Source organism: Acinonyx jubatus, chromosome B2 (assembly GCF_027475565.1).
Source record: "Acinonyx jubatus isolate Ajub_Pintada_27869175 chromosome B2, VMU_Ajub_asm_v1.0, whole genome shotgun sequence".
Taxonomy (NCBI): domain Eukaryota; kingdom Metazoa; phylum Chordata; class Mammalia; order Carnivora; family Felidae; genus Acinonyx; species Acinonyx jubatus.
In genome coordinates, this window is record NC_069385.1 from 77873361 (window position 1) to 77896502 (window position 23142).

Here is a 23142-nt window from a genome sequence, read left to right on the forward strand (position 1 = left end):
TAACCCTTTATCAGATATGTCATTTGCAAATATCTTTTCCCATTCTGAATGGTACCTTTTAGTTTTGTTGATTGTTTCCTTCCCTGTGCAAAAGCTTTTTATCTTGATGAAGTCTCAATAGTTCATTTTTGCTTTTGTTTCCCTTGCCTCTGGAGGTGTGTCTAGTAGGAAGTTGCTATGGCCAGTGTCAAAGGGATTGCTGCCTGTATTCTCCTTTAGGATTTTGATGGCACCTTATGTCACATTTAGGTTTTTTATCCATTTTGAATTTATTTTTGTGTATGGTGTAAAAAAGTGGTCCAGTTTCGTTGTTCTGCATTTTGCTGTCCAGTTTTCCCAATACCATTTGTTGAAGAGACTATTTTTTCTCCATTGGATATTCTTTCCTGCTTTGCCTAAGATTAGTTGACTATATATTTATGGTCCGTTTCTGGGTTTTTTATTCTGTTCCATTGATCTGTGTGTCTGTTTTGTGCCAGTATCATACTGTCTTAATGACTACAGCTTTGTAATATAGCCTGAAGTCTGGAATCATGATGCCTCCAGCTTTTCTTCTTATGAAGAGTATTGATTCTTGTTCTAGCAAACCATGAAATTACAGCCTGATTACCTTAAACTATGAAGGATAGATTTTTTTTTTCTTACTCTTAGGATGAATCCTTTAGTTCTAATATGTTTTTTTCCTACAAGGTAGTCATTCTGGACTTTAATACGAATTCACAATTATTTACCAAGGCTAACAATGTAGGACTAAATCTCCAAACTCTAGTCTTTATTCTTCCTTGTTAGCCTTTAATTTTTGCTTTTAATAGGTCCCTCAGAGTTCCTTCCATCCCCACAAACTCGTTTCATTTCAGTCAAGACTTTCATGGGAGTTAACATGCAATGTTGAGGTCTTCCACTCTATGGCTGTATTCTCTCCTGGTTATTCCTCCTCTATTTCAGGTTGTATTGGAAGCTCTAAAATCCATTCTTGAAAGCTTGAACCAGAAAACCATGGCATTCTTTTTGAGTTCTAGCCAAACTGTAGCACAGGGACTGTGGACTGTACTCAGGAGAAAAGCTCTGTAAATGTGGAATTTACCCAGGACAGTTCTCTTCTTTGAAAAGTATAATCATCTTAAGTTTTTGCCTACTACTGGAAGTATTTTATTGTGACACGAATGTAAAGTATTCAAATAAATATAATATAAATATAATAAATTCAAATAAAATAAATACATTGTATTATTATATCCATTTACCCCATTCATTAGCAAAATGAGCATTTTGGAGTAGGAATTTTTAAAAATATAACTTTTTCTTGTAGAAAGCAAATTATTAAATTAATTTTCTTGTAGAAAGCAACTAAAACAGAATTCCAACAACTCAAAACATGTAATATAAATTATTAGGAAGAATCAAACAGTTGTACAAAATAAGCTTTGAATGTGTTTCCCGTTTAGTCTGATTGTTAAATATTTAGCCATGATGAAAAATTATTTTTGCTAAAAAATATCCAAACTCTTGAGGAATCTTCACCCAATAAATGCAGAACTTGTTTGCCACCTAACATTACCTTTGGTCTCAAACTTATTTCCCTTGGTTTGTAAATGCAGGTATTCTTTATTTTCCTCCACATAAGGCTACAAAGTCATAACTTTGATGATATTTATATTGTGTCTTGTCATCTCATGCTCCTACATTTAAAAAACAATAATCATCATCAGGAACATGGCAACAGAAGGTAAACTCTACAAATACATACTCAGTTTTCTACATTGTCCTCTTTCTATAAGACTCTTAACTTATCCCTGCAATTCTATTCTGAGTTAGACCAGAATCCACAGAGTACTCTTGCAGCCCAATGTTTACTCACTCTACCTTCTCCCTGTGTGTTTGCACTAGAAATATATCACACTGAATCTGCCCATAGTGCTCAGTTAAGAGCTGTGAAGAAAAGACAGTGCTGAGTTGAACATGCTTACACTTATAGCAGAAACAGAATTGATTCAAATGAACAAGTAAATATTACTACCAAGTAATACATGAGATGCAAAATGTAGAGAGAAGTGTAATAGAACTTGGGAATACTGAGAGACCACTTGGACCTCAGCTAGGTCTTAAAGGACATATATTGGTGGGAAGAGAAGCCCGGAATAAAGAAAATAATTTTTAGATGAGGGAGTTTAGCTTGGGCAAAAGTAGAGAGAGAGAAAAAGAATGTGGGGAAAATAAAATGAGTAATCTTGGCTAATTGTAGAGGGCCCATCGAGGGAAAGAAAGAGAGATACTACATTCTATGACTGAAAATATGTACAAGGTCTGGATTGTGTATTTCACAAACTTTTTCACACACAAAAAAGCAATTCATATCTTTATCATACTTACTATTTTAAAAGTTTCTATTTATGAAAACTAATATTTAGGAGTGATCTTGTTGGAAAATAAATTAAAATTGTATCTTCTCTGAGCAAACAACTTTTGATGGCTAAGCTGAACTCTGACTGTGTGGGCTAGGTCAGTACTGGAACACTGGAATTTTATTTTCAGTGATCACACCAGATGCTTTATAAAATTAATCCAACTCATCAGAATCTCTAGGATGAACCATTAAATCAGTAAATGATGGGTAGGTGGGGCTTTCCTAACAGGCAATATTTTTTTTTGTCAATCATTTGATAGAATGTGTGGTAAGTGGATGAAAGAATGGAGGTCTCAAAGGAATTTTAAAGATAGCTCTACAGACATAAGATGGCTCCAGTTATTGGGACATAGAATTAACAAAGTTGCAATTTTTTGTTACTTGAAATAAGCATACAATATTGAGGACATATTTTTAAATAATCTCAAAAAGTGATTTGCTATCATATCAATTTATTGTAATTTGAATATTCTCTTTTGAATAGTCAGTGTTAGTATAATAGATTTAATAGATTCAACATTAACATCAAAAGAAAAGATAAAGTGTTCATGTTTAAAAATTCAACACTTCAACCCATTCAAATTAATATTTATTAAACACCTATGTTATATAAACCACTGTTTTTTTTTTTTATTTTGTAGATAAACAAAAATGGGAAACTTTGTGTTTATTCTCTTTGTGTAGTCTTTGTTTTCTCAATCTAATGATGAAGACAGAATGCTCATTTTATTGAGTGATAGGCAGAATGTGATTGTCGTAAGAGGGCAAATAAAATGTTACGGGATCACAAACAGTAGTAAAAGTAGTGGAGGAGAGGAATTGTGGAAAGAGAGCAGAGAGGAATTCTTTTGCTTTGGGTCAGGTTCTGTGCTAAACATTTTATACACATTATTTCATTGAATCTTATTAATAATTTTATGCTATAAGCACTATTATGTCTTTTTGTTAATGAAAAACCTTTTAAAATGAGGCTCAGTGGGGTTAAGTAACTTCTTAAAACACTTCTCCAACTGGAACGCTCACACACTCAGATTTTTCTGACTTTAGAAGGTCCTCTTAAACACTGCACTATACTGCCTCCTAGGGGAACGTTTCATGGAGATAGTGTAAATATAACCTCACATGAGGTAAAGATGAGGATAAGGGCGTTCTCCAAAGTCAAGAGTATGAGACAGAACAGTGTTTGTCCAGAAAATGCTAATAGTATAATAAGCTCAGAGTGTCATGTGCAAGACTTTGGGCAAGAAGTATAACATACATGCTTTGCATACAGAATAAAGAATAAGACTAGACTGGCAGAACCTAAAGTACCAGGAAAGAAGCTTGGACTTTACTAGGTACATTGAGACTCCTTTCATATGGACAGAGCAGTATTAGAATTACCTTTTTGATGGACTTTAAGTAAGTCAGTATCTCCCCTTTTCTAGATCTCATATCCACATTTCTTTACGGTAATCACAGCATTTCAGAATGTCTTGAAACAATTAGTCTTTCCAAATTTTCCAAAAATCACTTTGATAAACAGAAAGAAATGGACAAAGAAATTGTCATACTATTCAATTAAGAATCCTCAGCCATTGGGGCGCCTGGGTGGTGCAGTGGGTTAAGCGTCCGACTTCAGCCAGGTCACGATCTCGCGGTCCGTGAGTTCGAGCCCCGCTTCAGGCTCTGGGCTGATGGCTCAGAGCCTGGAGCCTGTTTCCGATTCTGTGTCTCCCTCTCTCTCTGCCCCTCCCCCGTTCATGCTCTGTCTCTCTCTGTCCCAAAAAAATTGAAAAAAATAAAAAAGAATCCTCAGCCATTGATTCATATATGTGATCTGTTGAACATAGTTCATTCTATGTTAAAAATCTTTCTCACAGTGAACTAAAGAAATAAAAACCTGCCTCAATGCCTTTCACTGTAGCAGAGTTCATCTTTTATTTGTGCAAATGTACAACTGATACATTGCTTGCTTTTCCAAGCCGTATATGGATGGTTGAACAACTTTTTAGTTTTTCTGTTTTCAGATTTCTGTAGAAATCCCATCAGCCTCAGGTACTCTATCACATGCTAGTAGCAATAGTTTAATGCGATTTTGGTGACGCTCCAACTCCATTTCTGCTTTTCTTTAAAAAATAATAATGGAGAATAGAAATGTCATAGTTTTCCAGCTGATTAAGTGCCAAACACTCCTGCCCATTTCCTGGGTTATAGAATTTTCTGGTATCTAACATAGCTTGCTGATTGCTTTCAAGTCCTTTATAGAATTGTCTTTTTCCTGTCAGTCTGCCTTAGAATCATTAAATCTGAATTATATGTGACTTCTGAACTCATCCTGGTTCAACTCCATCATGTTAGACATAAGCAGTCTGATGGTAAGAAAGATGAAACAAATAACCATAACCTCCTGGTTGGTCAGTGCTCACCTGGAACTTGAACCTGGGTTCTCAAGTTACACGATGTTACAATTCTCTTCCAACCACCTGCTCTTCTTGCAGTTTGGGTCATGTTCTCACCATCAAATCTTTTATGCCAAAAAAAGTTTTTTTTTTTTTTAATGAGATGTACTCTCTTTTTTTTAATGTTTATTATTTTGAGAGAGAGTGGGGGGAGGGGCAGAATGAGAGAGAGTGAGATAATCCCAAGCAGGCTCTGCGCTGTCAGTGCAGAGCCTGACGCAGGGCGGGATCTCAGGAACCATGAGATCATGACCTGAGCCGATATCAAGTCTAACACTTAACCAGCTGAGCCACCGAGGCACCCCGGCCAGAAAGGTTTGATGTTGCTTCCATATTTTAGTGTAAATGCTACAATGAACATAGGAGTGCATATGTGTTTTCAAGTTAGTGTTTTCATTTCCTTCAGTTAAAGACCTAGAAGTGCTGGATTGTATGTGGTACACACACACACACACACACACACACGCACACACACACACACACCACATATACACACAGATACATATATACATATATACACAATGAGTATTACCCAGCCATATAAAATAATGAAATCTTGCTGTTTGAGACAACATGGGTGGACCTAGAGGGTATTATGCTAAGTGAAATAAGTCAGGCAAAGACAAATACCATCTGACTTCACTTATAAGGTGGAATCTAAAAAAAAATAACAAACAAACCAAACAAATAGAAACAGACTCATAGAAACAGAGAATTGATGGTTGCCAGAGGGGAAGGAGTGAGGAGGATGGACAAAATAGGTGAAAGGAATTAATAAGTACAGTCCTCCAATTATAAAACAAATAAAACACAGAGATGTATACAACATAGGGACTACAATCAATAATATTGTAACAAATTTGTATGGTGGCAGATGGCAACTAGACTTATTATGGTGACCACTTCATAATGCATATAAATATCAAATCACTATGTTGTATACCTGACACTGAAACAACACACTGTTGTATGTCACTTATTTTTTAATTAAACATTCTTTTAAAATTTAAAAAAGGTTTGGGGACACCTGGGTGGCTCATTTGACTAAGCGACCAACTCTCGATTTTGGCTCAGATCATGATCTTATGGTTGGCAAGATCAAGCCCTGCATCTGGCTCTTTGCTGACAGCGCACAACCTGCTTGGGATTCTCTCTCTCCCTCTCTTTGCCCCCTCCCAGCTCACACCTTCTTTCTCTCTCTCTCTCTTTCTAAAAATAAAGACACTTTAAAAAAAAAGGTATTGTTGTTGAAGGTATGAATTAAGTAAACCATAAAATAGCTCATTCTGCCCAAGAAATTTTTTTGAAAAATTTTAACTTCCGGTAAAAATGTAACAAGTATACAATAAACATACACATACCTTTTACCTAGGGTCATCAATTCTCAATATTTTTTCTTTCTTTCTTTTTTTCTTTCTTTCTTTCTTTCTTTCTTTCTTTCTTTCTTTCTTTCTTTCTTCTTCTCCCTTTCGCTCTCCCTTTCTCTCTCCATCTCTACGTACAGATATGCACATATATGAGACATATCCATACATTTATACATATACACATGTATATAATGCACATATATATTCAAAAGTTTATATACATATATTTTCTCTGACACTGACAAATGTTTCAGACATCATGAAAATTCACCTCTAGGTACTTTATTATGTTTTTCCTCCTCCCCACTCTTCCCAAATTCTCTTACTTTACAATAATACAGTTATTACACTTATAAAATATAAACTGATACAATATTATTATCTATTTACCATCTATATTCAAATTTGTTTTTATTCTAGTAATGTATTTTATATCTATTTCTTTTTCCTTCCAATTCAGTATCCAATCAAGGATCAACATTGCTTTAGTTATCATTTCTCTTTAGTCCTCTTGCATCTAGTAGAATTCTACATTTTTTTTTCCTAAAAGTCCTTCATGACATTGACATTTTTGAAGACTCTAAGCCACTTGTTTTGCTGTTTGGACTTGTCTGATTTTTTCCTCATGATTACCATCAGGTTAAAGCTTTTTTGGCAGGAACATCACGGAAATGGTATTGCATCATTCTCAGTGCATTAGTTCAAGAAGTTCATCACTGGTTCACCTAGGTAAGGTGATGTGTAATTGACAAAAGTCTGTTAAGCAGTTAAATATTATCTAGATTCTAAGGTTGTTGTACAGCACCTATCAGATTGTTTCAGTTTCATACTCTGTATATATTAAAAATTTAAAACACTGGTTACATAGTGAAATATCCCATTTTTAGTATCTTATATTGTATCCTCAAGACTAAATTTTTTGAATCTTCACTTCCTTCATACCACAGATTAATATATTCTGAAGTTTGCAATTCCTTATTTGTATGCTTCTGCTTCCTAACGAGATTTTTCAGTATTTCTTATATGCCTTCACTTGCTATTGTGGTGGAAAGCATGTCTTTCAAGGTCATTTCTTTGCATTACCATTTCTGCTAACCCAATAAAATTAAGTATCACTAAAGGGCTAATATCTTGACTATTGTTGCAGTCATGACGTATTAGGATTCTCAACCCACTATATAATATGTTTTCATAAGTATAATATGCAGAATATGCATAATGAAGTAAGTCGTGTTCTGTTAATGTTGCATTAAACATTGAGAAATTCATTAATAACATTATGTTACAGTATAAGTTTCTGATTAACAATAAGCATAGGCATTGAAAACACCAAGAAGTATTGCCTTCTTTTCATAGAATACAAATACAAGCACTTTGACATCTTCTGAAGTATTACCATGGGGAATTAATTATCTCTCGTTGGTGTTATATTTTGACTTGTACTTAGTCTAACTGAATTATGTTTACTTGAATCTGATAACTTGAAGTTTTGATAAAAGATAGCTCTTTAAGATTACTTGCAGTCTCCCTTCAATATCATGTTGCCTTAGATAACCTTGTTTGGCAGTGTTTCATTAAGAGTACCCAGCACCATTTGGACCAAAGGAAGTTATTCCAAAAAAATAAAGAAAGAAAGAAAGAAAGGCATGCCTAACAGCTTGGGTGTTTAATCTTGCATCACACTAATTCCTTTGCCAAGATGGCTATCTTTCATTCAGGCTGCTTGCCATTGTACATTTCATGTGTCAGATTGAATCCACTCTTCTAAACTGACACATTTTTCTTGATCTCAGAGATTGATCAACATTTTCAAATAGGATAAGAAATTAATACTTTTTTCAGAGTAATTTTTTTCTCTTTGTCCAGTAAAGTCTGGAACTCTAAAAAGGACTCATTTGTTAGTAAAATATGATAAATTCTGTCTTTATACTGTGACCAAAAAAATGAAAATACCATAATGGAAGTGTTTTTGCCTGTTGTTTCTAAGTAAAGGTTGCCAGTAATTTTTATTTATTGCAATTGTTATTATGATTATTATTATTACTGTTTTCTTCCATCATCCTATTTGCTAATATACCTCATTGAAGGAAGGGCATTAAGTAAGGCCATATGGGGAACCCACTAACTGCTGCATGCTTCTTATAATGCATACATGTATCATTGGCAAATACAATGCCATCCCCAATAGTCACATTTCTGCATGGCTACCAGGGATGTTCTTCTGTGGGTGTTAATTAAGGAATAATCACCACAACCACAGCTTCTTAACAACCTTGTCAGCTTCTAATAAAGTATTTCTAAAACATAATGTTCCCGTGTGATGTAACCCCATAAACGAATTGAAACAGTCTTAGAATAATTTAATTTCATAATTTGGAAGGGTTATTTGGTCTAATGCTTCTTAGACCTGAGAGATAATCAGAATCATCTGGGGAACTCTTTTAAAATACATATTATCCAACCTCAGACCTACTGAATCAATATCCCCAGGAACCTGTGTTTAATTTGTAAAATTTGTTAAGCCTTCTAAGTAAGTTAAGGATGACATAAGGTCTAGCTCAATGTGCACAACCTTTTTTTCACGTCATAGCTCACACAGAGAGTTATATTAATATGGCACATTTGGAAGAAGGGCTGGGGCACCTCCGGAGATCCAGGCTCCAACCAGTTGCACCCAGGCTGGAAGGAGCAATATCTCGGCCCATCTATAACACATCTTTGGCTCATCTATCTTTCTGACAAACTAGATTAGGTAACAGGAAACTTTAGCAGTAGAAAACAGACTAGAGGGGGCTTACTTGCACAGCAGCACCATCATTCAGCTCTACAATTGCTTCTCTTTCTGTTTTGCCTTAAGAGAGAGAATGCTATTAAAAGGATCCAAAGAGAAATTTAGAGCTGATGAAGAGTGTTAGGAATGTGTACTTATTAGACTTCTTCCCTTAAACAGTGGTAGAAACAGAGTTCACATTTGCAAAATTAAAAAAAAAATAATTTATCTGATCTCCTTCTATATATTTGGATTCTGCTTTCCATTGAAGGGCTGCATTTTCAAACAGGGTCTCTCCACATAACCTCCAGATGGTCACTGGCAGCTCTTAATGGGACTAGAAAAGGAAAGAAAGGTGATGTCCATATTGAAGAGATGTTAGGTACACCACTGTGATGTTTGTACTGAATGGAGAATATGTTATTTCTCATCATTTGATACCAGTTTACGCAAAGCCATGTGGCTAATAAGGACAGATTAAAGCTGTCCTTGAGTTTCTAGATAACAAAATTGATTGGGGTCCTAGAACAGCAGTGGCTTACGGGAGGTTTCTCACTCAAAAGATTTACACTCTACTAACTCAACACTAACTCTAGTATATTTCCAAGATTAGGTTACATGTATTATAATATTATTATAAATTTATTTGTGCTTTAAGTTTTTATTTATTTCATATAACATTGGTTCCTTAAGTGAGAACATTTTTATTTTAGAAAAATAGAAATATTTGAGTATTTTAATATTATAGAAAAATATTTTATTATGATAAAATAGAAAACATGCCCCATGTTGTCTGATTTTATGGAACACAAGGCTGTAATTAACCCATCAATATTTTCCTTGTGGTTACTCACCCAAATTAAAAGTAATTTACCAAATAAATGGAATACTGAGGTTTATGAAGACCACTTCTACAGACATGAATGTGAAGTAGCATTAGACATTACTTGACCTGACAGAGTCTTCAGTGGATAAATAATCGAGCTGCTTTTAAAGGAATAGTCATAATAGGTCACCATACCTGGAAGACGCCCCCAGAAGGAGACTCCTAAACTCACTAGGCCCTCTTCAAGGGGACAGACTGTACACAGGAGTGAGAGCAAATCAGGGGACCCTTAATGAATCAGAATTGTCTGAGTTTGGTTTTTGCCATGATAATCCTGTACAGGAGAGTACAGAACATAATTTGTATAAATATATCTAATAGAATAGAATACCTATGGTGAATCACAATGCATAAACAAATTATTCTTGATTACTGAGTTTAAGCTGTATTTTTAGAGACTTATAATATCAATATTTATGATGAATTCTAGTTTATTATTGTTTCTTGAAGTATTTTTGCAAAGCATATATTAATTGAAAGTGTTCTGGGGCACCTGGGTGGCTCAGTCAATTGAGCATCCGACTTCAGCTTAGATCATGATCTTACAGGTTGTGGGTTTGAGCCCCTGCATCAAGCTCTGTGCTGACAGCTCAGAGCCTGGAGTCTGCTTCAGATGCTGTGTCTCCCTCTCTCTCTGCCCCTCCCCACTCATGCTCTTTCTCTCTCTCAAAAATAAATAAACATTAAAAAAATTAAATTAAAAAAAAGAAAATGTTCTTATGGAAACCAACAAACAGTAGTGAGCTCTGTTTTAAAATTTCACTCCTAAGCAAGCCCTCCTTTGGGTTTTGCCTGTGCCACTCCATATTTACTAGGAAGATCCAGAATCCAATCCCAACAGAATGACTTTAGTTAAGCCATTACCGTTTTCTAAACTTCAGTTTCATCTTCTATAAAACGTGATCCATAATTATAATAACTATAATATTAACTGCATCACAGGATTGAAATAATAAAATTGTACATGACCTGATTCTTGTTTGGTACCATGTATAGCATGAATTTATTTTATATATTAACATTATAATAAACTATAAATATTCTTGAAATAAGGCCCCATCAAAAAAAATCATCAACATATATTTGAGGGTATAAAAGACATCTTTATTTTATTTCAGTTTCATTAATACTTTAAACACAGCACTTTAGCAGTTGCAAGCATATCACAAATGCATTAATTTATGTTATTCTTCAAAAATCCCATGAGAGAAACTACTCAGGAGACTGGAATAGATTAAGATTGAGTGATTTTCTCACAGTCATTAGGTTTTTACAAGTCACATGCTGCTATTACCGCATGGCTCTATCACCCAAGGTTCTATAGGTCCTACATTTGCTCTGAAATGAAGCAACACAGCTCCTAGGAAAGTATCATCAATGCTGTTCATCTAATAATATCATATTATATAATAATGTAAAGCTTCTCTATTAAATGTATTTTTTTTCTTAAGATGTGTTAAATAAATTAGATTTCCCTGGTTCATTTATTGTAATCTAGTCACATTTAGCATGAGAGTGGGCACCCTTGTTTTGTTCTTGATCTTAGCGGCAAAGTTTTCAGCCTTTCACCATTGAGTATGATATTAGTTGTGTGGGCTTGTCATTTGTAGCCTTTATTATGTTGAGGTATGTTCCTTCTATACTTAATTTGTTGAGAGGTTTTATTATGAATGAATGTTGAATTTTGTCAAATGCCTTTTCTGCATCTATTGAGATGATCATATAATTTTTATTTTTTATTCTATTAATATTATGAATCACATTTATTGATTTCCATATGTCGAACCATCCTTGCATTCCCATTATGAATACTACCTGATCATGGTCCATGATACTTTTAATATGCTGTTGAATTTGGCTTGCTAGTATTTGGTTGAGAATTTTTGCATCTATATTAATCATGGATATTGGCCTATAGTTTTCTTTTCTTTTCTTTTCTTTTCTTTTCTTTTCTTTTCTTTTCTTGTAGTGTCCTTATCTGGCTTTGGCACCAGAAAAATATTGGCTTCATAAAATGAGTTTGGGAGTGTTCCTTCCTCTCCAATTTTTTGGAAAAGTCTGAGAAGGATTGGCATGAATTCTTCTGCAAATGCTTAATAAGATTCATCCATGAAACCATCTGGTCTTGGGCATTTCTTTGTTAGAATTTTGATTACTGATTCAATCTTCTTACTCAGTTCTGTTTAAATTTTCTATTTCTTGATGATTCGGTTTGGGGAAGTTGTATTTTTCTAGGAATATTTTCATTTCTTCTAGGTTGTCCAGTCTATAGGTATAGAGTTGTTCATAGTAGTATCTCATGATCCTTTGTCTGTTGATCATGATGTTATTCATTTATTTTTCTCACCCAGAACACCTAAAACTCTGTATTAAAAACAAATAAGCAACACTAAAAACTTATATAAAGCCTGTCTTGGCTGTCAGTAAGGTAATGGAAACAAAGGAGGCCAGAAATTATAAGAAAGCATGATCCCCTAGGTGTAAACCAGTATTATAATCTGCTTTTGCTTGAGGCACCAGCCAACCCTAGAGGCTAGAATCTATGTTGTAAATCGTCAACTACAAAGAAGTGACAGGATACAAAGTCTTCAGCTCTAGGAGGATGGAAGTTCAGATTCATGTCTTGAATTAAGACCCAGGGTTCCCAAAAGTGTGGAGCAATAGGAGCTTTCATGCCCTGTTGAGAAGAGTATAAATTCATGCATACATTTAAGAAAACTAACATTAACTAAAAGCTGGTCATGTTTATATCCCACAATGGAGTAGTATGATCCCTCTTAAATATTCAACTCAAGGAAAATCTTACTTATATGCATAATGGAGACATATAAAATAATGTCCATAGCCACATTGTAGTTTAACAGCCCCCCACTTGAAACACACCAAATATCCACCAGTGGTAAAATGGGTAAATAAATTGTCCTCTATTTAATGTGCTATTCCTTTTTTTTTATTAGTGTCAAATAAGCAGATATTGATTGATAGATGTCAGTAACAATAGCAGTCTTCCACCATACAGAAAATCATTACAAATTGGTTTTGTGAAACATATATTTAAAAAGTACAAGCAATTGTTTAGGTGCTACCACCTAGCACTTTTCAAGTGCTGATAAGGTGCCAAAATGCTTGTTAGTGTTCTGATTCTCTTTGCACATTCATGAAGGGATTCACATGTTGAGAAATGATAGTCAATGACATCTTCTTTCTCATCACAATCACCAATTCTCCTCCTACCCCTTGCCATAACAGCTCCTTGTAAGGATGACTTTTAAGTAAAAAATAAAGACAATTTAAAAACTTGGAAAAAATCTTAAAGCATTATGGACAGTTTTTAATGCAATTTTTCAGCAGGAAACCCCAAACATAAAGAAAATTACAAAGAAAACCATTATTAAGTAAATTTTCCTATGTAAAAACATTTATACTTCTGATCTATTCATATCTCTCCTATAAATGACAATTTCTATAACATCATAGGATATAAACACATGTATTCTTAGCAGTGTAATATGCCACCATTTACACAGATATGACTGGGTGTTGTGTGTGTGTGTGTGTGTGTGCGTGTGTGTGTCTGTGTGTGTTTATCACCAGGCTCCATAGCTTTCCTGCCTGTTCACTACATATCTTTCTCTATACCTGTTCTTTCTCCTCACAGGGTTTCTAGCTCCTACTTTTCACCATAAAGTTATCAATATCTTCTTGGGTTCACTTCCCTCTGTAAAGAACTTAGAATTTATAGCCCATCACATGAAACACACTCAAGTCAAGATATTTGCTTCATTAACTTACCCTATAGAATATCTACGATATTTGCCTGGCAAAATTACAAATCTATATCCATCTGATTCTCCTGTGATTCTGAACTCTGCTGAGAAATTCATTCAACCAGGCATATTTGAACCATTGAAAATAGCTGGTCTCCAACTCTGGGCCCTCAGTGCTGCTCAGTAATAATTTATGTTTTCCTAGTGAGGTCTTTTTCAGTTTTCCACAGTGACAATTTCAGATCTCCCATTCTCCTCGCACCTCTGAGCCCATCACGTCCATTTTGCTCAGAGCAGATGACCTCATCCCTTAATAGACAGAGACTAGAAGACATCAGATTAGAAGTCTCTCAACTTCTTGCCATTAAAGCTATAAATTACCTCTACCTATCTCCTTCTTTACTTCTCTTTGAGCATTTTGCAAGGAAAGTAGCATGATTTCTCTTGTACAAATTGAACTTCACTGTGATCTGGCCCCCAGCTTCTTCATCTATTTGGGCAAGTTAATCCAATCAATCACCAACTCTATGACTGCCACTTCTCCTTCTTGTATATCCAGATTCTTTGTTGTAATGGATCCTTCTCTTGAATATTTAAGGATAGGTTCCATTGTGTAATGGTGAGCACTCTGGACTCGGAATATTTAAGGATAATCATTTTTTAAAAGTAGCTCTTAATTTTCATTCTCATATTCCTCCTCCAGCTAATGCCAACTTGGTCGTTCACTGAGAGTCATATTACTACATATTACTACATTCTCACCTTTATCACCATTCTTTGGTATTCTATTCATTCTTTTCTTCCTCTCTCCATATCCTAACCATACACATTCTTGGGATGCTATTTTGGTTCCTTTCTTTCTCTCCACTCCATACTCTTTGCTTATGTGATCTCTTCTTTCAGGGCTTTAACAAGCATTTAAGTAGAGATTATGCCCAAATCCTCAACCTAAATAAAATCTGTACATCCTCTCTATCTGGAAGACCAAGAACACTTCAGTTCAGTCTGTCCATAACTTAATTTAATATCTGCACAAGCAAAGCTGAGTTTTCATTCTTTATCCTCAGAGAATGGTATCACCCTCTAACCAATTTTCCAGGCAAGAAATTGCTCTTCATCTCTACAGCCATTCACTAGTACAAGTTATTGTAATTTCCTTCCAGAATTATAGATAAAACCCCTGACTGGCTTTTATGCATCTAGTATTGCCATTCTTCAGATATTCATACTGAAGCCAGAGTAATCCTTCCACAGAGTGCAACTACTCCCATCATTCCCCCATCTGAAACCTCTGTCTCCACACTGACCTCTGATATAATCCTAACTCATTTTCAGAGTTTACAAAGTCCTGAATGATGTGATTCAGGCAGCTTCCTCTCACATTACCTTCTCTTTATAGTCTATAATAAACGTTTAATTTTTCATTTCTAAGGTGTGTAATATATCCCTTTACCTCTGAAGCTTTATAAACTATTCTTCAGTGTGGAATAAGTTTTCCTCAGTGACCCACAGAAAACTAGCCTTCTCCTCTGAAAGCACATATTGCATTGTAGAATTACCTCTTTTCTTGCCTGTGCCTTCTGATAAAGGTCCTGGGACAAAAGCCAGGCAAAGCTTGTTTAACTCCATATCCCTAGCACCTACCAGAATTTCTGTCATATAGCTGGCCACTCAACCTACACTTGTAAAATGGAATCTAACCTGCCTGGTTCTTTCTATAACGCCATATTTCTGAGTTTAAATACACATATTAGGTATTAAATAAATGATTATTAACTGGGTGCTTATTGAAAGTTCTTTTTCTAGACCAACTGTGACTGAAATAATCTCATTTCAGGTTACAGACATAATATTTTTCCTTAGCTAATTCAAACTCTGTCAGGTGGCTCATAGGCTTTTCCTTCCTTATGTTAAAAAGAAAAGATATATACCTTGTCATGTCAAAAATCTGTGTAATGAAATATATCCACTCTCCTCCTTTCTGGGATCTTCCTTTTTAAACTATATTCATTAGTTCATTCAGACTCTTTCTTCCGGTTACATTTTATGTTTTTGTTAATTTTACCTACATCTAAGTTGTACTTGCCAATTTACCCATATCCATGTTATACCCCCGATTTAGATGATTAGAAAATAAAGGACCTGGATCAATCTAAAGAAGAGGAGAGGGACCAGAAAATCTAAAAATTGAGGTTTTCTTTACAATATTGTGAATTTCTTGAGGAAAAAGCTATGTCTTATATATTTCATATTCTTAAGACCCAACGATTGTCAAGCTTATATTAGTTGTTAAATAAATGTCTGTTGAATGACTATCGGTTTAATGTCCTTGAATTTAGACTAGTTTCTGTTGGGTGACCCTCGTCAAGTTATATTTCAAATGAAAGGAAGATCAATTAATTTTAAAGTCTTTCTAAGTTCCAAAGTCTAAAATGCTATTATTTCAATTCTCTACAATATGACCTTCCTTGCTTTACAATTTAACATTTTCTCTTTGTAGAGCTCTGATGGAGGAAAAGGAATTGTTCATCAAACAAATGTTGCAGTAAAATGAATCTATTATAATTTAACCAGATATTAATTTCACAAACTCTTTTCCCACTGTAATTCAATCTTTGTGGGATGGGGTTAGTATATTAGAAGATGATGCCGGTGATGATGATTTGAACTGGCTTACTGATTGTAATGAGCTTGTGATTTTGTGGTATTTGGAGTAAAATTTAATTAACACATTTAGAAGCAAAAAAATTGAATACTAAAGTTTTTATATGTAATGTATGTGAAATACTGAAATCCTTAGTAAATATTAGAACTTAATTTGGAACACACTATTTTTCCACATACAATATAACAATACAAGGGGGTCTAAATTATTGCATTTATTTTAGATAGACATTTGCTTTTTAGTCTATGCTGGTAGTAGAGCTATGTAACCATGGGAAGCACCTTCTCCTGTTGGCAGGGCAACAAAATCACCAAGATGCTAGTTTATAATCGTGAGCTTGAAAAAATGGTAGGGACATTCATATTCTGAGCAATCCCCAGGGTAACCATGGATAAATTGAATATACAGACATCCACAGAGTTGCTAGGTGTGTTTGGTGGAAAATGCATCTTCATGTCGTTTCTATGGCAATCATAAATAAATCTAACTACTCTGAAATCAACAGAGCAGCTGCCCATACAAACACATATGTTCAACAAAATCTGGAGAGTTTCAGAATGCATCAGTAGTTTGGTTCTAGGCAGGCTTGTTTACAATAACAGAGTAAGTTATTTAGTAACATTCACTTCCTATGTCAACTCCTAAAGCATCATTTTAGATTTGACTTTGTTCATGTTCAATAAGGATTTTAATGAGAGGACTGATGAAGTTAATCTCCAAGTAGAAGGACTGGCTGGCTCAATATTTTCTCCATTTACCAATCTAAGAAATGGGGGGGGGGTGAGAAATTGATCCTTTGGGGAAAAAAAGGTAATTGGTCCAGCACTCATTTCATTCAACAACAAAACAACTATTTATTATTATTACTCTTGTTATTATCTTGTTAATATAAGACAAACTTTATGTTAATTACATTATAGCTTATTTATTCCTCACAACAATTCTATGAATTATGCGGTATTGTTACTCCATTTCATAGAGAAAAAATAGGCCCAGAGAAATTAAATGATTTGTCCAGGTCACGCAGCTAGTTAGAGGAAAACTAGGATTTGAACACAAGCAAGCTTTTAGAATTTATGATTGAGAAAACTTTTCCAAGTGGTACATAAAAACTTAATGCTAGAAAAGAGAAGATTGTACCTTTGTTTACCTAAGACTAAAAAACAGTTGGCATAATAAAAAACAAAGTAAAGTTAAAAAAAACCCAATATATTGTAACAAATATTTGCAGCTCACAATGAAGTGTTTATTTTGCTAATATATAGAATATTTGTAAGTCAATAAGAGAAATATCACACATCTAATGGAAAATAAGAATAGATATAAATGGACAGCACATAAAAAAGAAACACAATTAGCTCTTAAATATATGAAATAATGCAAATATCACTCTTAGTACAAGAAATGCAAATTAAAACTATGTAAAAAATTTTTCTCACCTAACAGACTGGCAAAGATCAAAAAGGAATAATAAAGCGGATTGACAAAGGTGTATGAAAAATACATTTATATATTGTTGGGAAGAATATGAATAGGTAAAACCATATGGGAAATAATCTGGCAATAACTATCAAAATTACAAATTCATGAACACTTTGACCCATATATTCTCCTCTAGGCATTTATAGTGAACATATATATATTTGTACCTCCATTTCTCATTGCAGCAATATAAAATACTGTGCACAGCATAAATGTCTATCAATGTGGAACTGGTTTGGGTAAATTGCTCTAAAGGCATACAATGGGATGGTATATCTAATACTTTGTAACCGTTAGTATCACTATTCCTGGTGTTGCTTGGGACACTAAGGCTGGGTACTGACTTGACCTCATTCTGTTTTCTCCTCATTAATCACCTGATTTCCTGCTCCCATCTGTAACTCTAGTTCACTTGACCAGGCCTTGATATTCCGCCCATTTCTTTTCCTCAGAAGATACATGCTCTCCTAAGGTAAAGCCATCTCCATGGATGTGACAAAAGCATGCACACCAACTCAAAATGGTTTTCCAGCTGCAACACACCCCAGGCTCATCACTTGACAAATAGGACTATGGTGTCTTTTTAGGACACTGGGCACCATTAATCTCCAAATACTCCTTTTTTTTTCTTTCTGGATGCAAAGTCTTAATCCCTTTACATATATTGAATAGTACTAGATTTGTTCTTCAAGAGGATTATTTCAGTTTCCATTTAAATGTGCAAAAAATGTTGATTTCATATTCATGTGTTCAATAAACCTTTATTGCATACTTAAATATAGCATATATAAGGCATGATACTAAGTTGGGGAATGCAAAGAAAGAATAGAATAGAATAGAGTGAAGTGGAATGGAATAGAATGAAATGGAATCGAATAGAATAGAATGACCTAGCAGTCCAAGAAGGAGAAGGGATAGCACAGTATGTGCTATAATCGAAGTGTTCCAGGTCAGTGGAAAAGGGTACTTAATTTAACCTAGCAGATGAGAGGTGGGGGCACCAAAGTCTTCAGAGAACAAGTGAAAGTTGAGCAGGGATTGGGAGCAGAAAGCTAAATGGATAAAAGAGAGAGATTAGAGTAGACTTTCTAAGATACTTTCATATAAATTACTTAACAGAATGTTTACAAGTCTGAGAGATTTCTTGTTGCTTAAAGTGCGCTAGCTGGTGACATATAGTAAATGTTATCTGCTTAGTTATTTTAGTCTTCAAGAGCATTCACATTGAAGCAAAATGAAACCTTTGTTCTTTTTAGAGCATAATAGAGTGTTTGTTGATATTGCGTTTTTGTTCTTTTTTTTTTAAACTGATGACAACCGTGAATAAGTTCTCTCGCTGAAACTACATTATCAATTTTACGTAGACAGAAACGTAATTATTGAAGATGGATTTTAGCCAGGCCACCTGAATTAATAACCAGCCTAAATCTTCTTGCTCTGGGAGAGGGTAGAACAAAACTGTTTATTGACCACAAATGGTCATGACCTTTGCTATCTTCCGCACTCAAAATACCACAGGAGGAAATCATCTGAAACACTCTGACATTTAAACCAAGTGAGAAATACATGTATATGATTTATGAGGACAAGCTAACACTTCTCCTAACTTGCATTACTATTTTTTAGATACTATGATTAAAATATGCCTATTTAATATTTCCAGAAAAGTACTAATTTTTGTTCTTTAATCCACTTTGGTCCCATGAAAATTTACCTCGTTTTGGTTTTTATGATTTTTTTTTTTAATGACAGGTAGACATAAAAGAGAAAATGCCCAAATTCTCACTTTGCAGTCATGTATAGTGGCTATTCATACTTGGCTGGAGAAACGCATTCTCAGTAAGCATATTCAGCCAATGGTCTATTCATAGCTTTGGTTATATTTGCTATTGCTAGAGCCAAAATGACCCAGATGAATATCCTCTAGCATTTTATTTAACTCTACTTTGATTGTAATGACAGAAATACAATTCAAAGTAACACAAATAATAAGGAAATTTATTCACCAAACCATTATAAGAACAAAGAATAGCTGGTCTTGGGGAAGTAGAAACCAGGAATTTGAATGCCATCAGGACTCTTCTTGGGTCTGTCATTTCTATTTGCCTTTGAGTTTCAGCTTTGTCATTCAGTCTGGCACCTCCATGTGACTGGGATATGGTCCACGGGTAGGAAAAAACTATCCCTTAGTTTCATTTAGAAATAACCCAAGAAGGGCATTGATAAGCCGAAGTTAGCTCATAACTATCCACACATTGGGTCAGAAAACTAGGGCTGGAACTGACAGGGAGAAATCATTTCCAAACAGAAGGAGATGCTGTTGCCATGGGAAGCAAGAGTACTGAGCTGACAAAACTGTCAACAGTCTGTAGGAGTGAGACTTATTACACATTACAATTATATTTGTTCAAACTGTAAAAATAATTCTGTAGGATTATCTTTTTTCATTTTCATGCACAAAAAAAGCAGTGAGGTTACAGAGTTGCTTGAGGACAGCTGTAACATTAAGGACAAAATTTGTTGATTTGCTATTTATTGAGGGATATTAACTCCTCTGCAAAGTATAATGGTGCATGTTAGTGTGAACACCAAGAAATTTTTGAAAACCATAAATTGTTTTCACATTTTTAGTCTTCTGGTAGCTATTATCTATGAAAGCAAATGAACTTGAAAATATACAGGAAAGAATAAAATCATTGGAGAAAAGACCTATTTTAAAACAAAACTCACTGTAATGAGTCATTCTTTGCCAAATTCCTTTCTAAAAAAATACATCTTACAAATAAGTAAGTCAATGCTTTATTTGCTGGGAAAAACCAATTCACCATCCACTCATTTATAATTGAGTGAGTGTTGTTGCATAATCATAAAGAGACATAATTTTAAAAAGTAGAAATTTTGCCAAGAGGGCATTTGGAGAAATATGGGCAATTGCAATTCAAAAGAGAATGAAACATACTTCCAGCTAGAAAGATTCAGGAAGACTTTGATGAATGAAGAATATCACAATATATTGTCCATGATAATTTTTATTGTCATAAGTCTTCTTTTTATATCTAATATGAAGGAATTATCAGATTCCAAAATAGAGGGCAGACATGTGAGTATAATCTGTGCACCCAAGTCATCCTTGGCTTGGCAAGGATCCATCCTTGACATTTCTGCTGTTCATATTTCTCTTTCCCTAACTTCTGTTTTTGAAGAATTGTCATTGGTGATTGAGAGAGGAGGGTGGAAATATTTTTTTGACATACTTGAAATATGTTCACTAGGTTGATTTAAAAACACATTTTCAGGTTCAATTCACACAAGCACATACAAGGATATAAATATGCATTATTCATTTGTGAAGTAGTTACTGAGAAAGCACCATATTCATTCATTCATTTATTCATTCAACAAATATTTAATGAGGATTTGAGAATATGTTAGTAAACAAGACAAATATATGAAAATAAAGTAAAGCATGGTCTTTACTTTAGCAACCAGAAGTTTTCAATTTAATTGGAAAAACAGGGCATATGCACAGTAAGTAATTATAGAATAGTATACACAGGTTTGCATGTGGAAATGAATTAGCTGAGTGCATGCAATTATGCAATTACAGGACTGTGAAACACAATTCATTATTTTAAAAACATATTTGATTACGAGTAGATGAATATTAAATTGGTACCCAAGAAAATATTCCTTCCAGTTAAACTCATCATCAGTATCTCTTGCCTGTTGTTGAAGCTTAACTGATGCAACTTAGTTCTTTCCTCCATGATTCTCTATCTCAGAAATCACTCAAATGTCCCAGCTAGACAGCAGAGCTCACTCTTAACACCCACTCTGCACATACCTCTTGTATCACTAAGGCCTTATACTTGCTAAATTTTCCCTAAGTATCATTTTCTCCATTTTCGCAACCTTTCTTATCAACTTCTCTTATGACCTGTTATAAAGACTAGTGCAATATCTTTCTTATTGTTCTTGTATCCTTTCCAGCCATATTTCATCATTTCTTTACTAGGTAGCCAACATGAGCTTAAAAAGCTGAAATCATACCTACACCCTTCTGTGACTTCCCTTTGCCCTTTGTATTGAGACCAAATTCTTTATCACAGTTAAAAATTCCCTTGGCCTGACCCCCTCCAGCTTACAACATTCTCCTCTTGCTGTCTTCACTTTAGCTACATCAGGTTCCTCTCAGGTATCTGATACCACCCCTTGCCACTGGACTTTGCCAGGCAGTGCTCTCCAGATTTTCTTTACCCATCTCTGTTTACCCTGTCTGCTAAATCTCGCATAACTCTAATGCCTGCTCATCTTGTATATCTCAGGTTATTTCTTTTCCTCAGGAAAGTCTTCCTTGACCACTTCCCACCAAGAGTTGCTATGTACCTTTCTTCTAAGCTCTTATTATAATTTAAATCTATTTCTTGTGGTTATTTTATCAATATCTAACTATTAGAATGTAAGATCTAATAAGGATAGGGACTACTTTTCTTGTTAACTTAGCAAGCATAGTGCTTCTTATACTGTTTGTTGAATTATTCAACAAAGCAGGAAAGAATATCCAATGAAAAAAAAAACAAGTTGAGAAAACTGGACAGCAACATGCAGAGAATGAAACTGGACCACTTTCTTAACACCATACGCAAAAAAAAAGTCAAAATGGTTGAAAGACCTAAACATGAGACAAGAAACCAACATAATCCTCGAGGAGAACACAGGCAACAACTTCTTTGACATCGGCCATAGCAACTTCATACTAGACACACCTCCAGAGGCAAGGGAAACGAAAGCAAAAATGAACTATTGGACTTCATCATGATAAAAAGCTTCTGCACAGGGAAGGAAATAATCAACAAAACTAAAAGGCAACATTCAGAATGGGAGAAGATATTTGCAAATGTCATATCTGATAAAAGGTTAGTATCCAAAATCTATAAAGAACATATCAAACTCAACACCCCAAAACAAATAATCCAATTAAGAAATGGGCAGAAGATGGGCACCTGGGTGACTCACTCAGTTAAGTGTCCAACTCTTGGTTTCAGCTCAGGTCATGATCTCATGGTTTTTGGTTTCAAGCCCTGCATGGGCTCTGCACTGAGCGTGGAGCCTGCTTGGGATTCTTTCTCTCTCCCCCTCTCTGCCCCTTCCCCACTCGTGTTCTCTCTTTCTCTCTCTCTCAAAAGATAAACATTTAAAAAATGGGCAGAAAACATGAATAGTCATTTTTCCAAAGAAGACATCCAGATGGCTAACAGACATGAAAAGATGTTCAACATCGCTTATCATCAGGGAAGTACAAATCAAAATTATAACGAAATATTACCTCACACCTGTAAGAATGGCTAAAAAAAACAGAT

At 34.7% G+C, this 23142-nt stretch overlaps 2 long non-coding RNA genes across 3 annotated transcripts in view; one reads left to right on the forward strand and one right to left on the reverse strand.

Annotated features, from left to right (window-relative positions):
- The window catches only part of LOC113598783 (uncharacterized), a 302008-nt gene that overhangs the window by 208309 nt on the left and 70557 nt on the right, over positions 1-23142 (forward strand). The gene's annotated exons all lie outside the window — the stretch shown is intronic.
- LOC113598785 (uncharacterized) overlaps positions 11125-23142 on the reverse strand; it is a 603234-nt gene continuing 591216 nt past the window's right edge. Inside the window, exon 6 of the long non-coding RNA XR_008298504.1 lies at positions 11125-12545. This is a non-coding gene — a long non-coding RNA (uncharacterized LOC113598785). The remainder of the gene's footprint in view (positions 12546-23142) is intronic.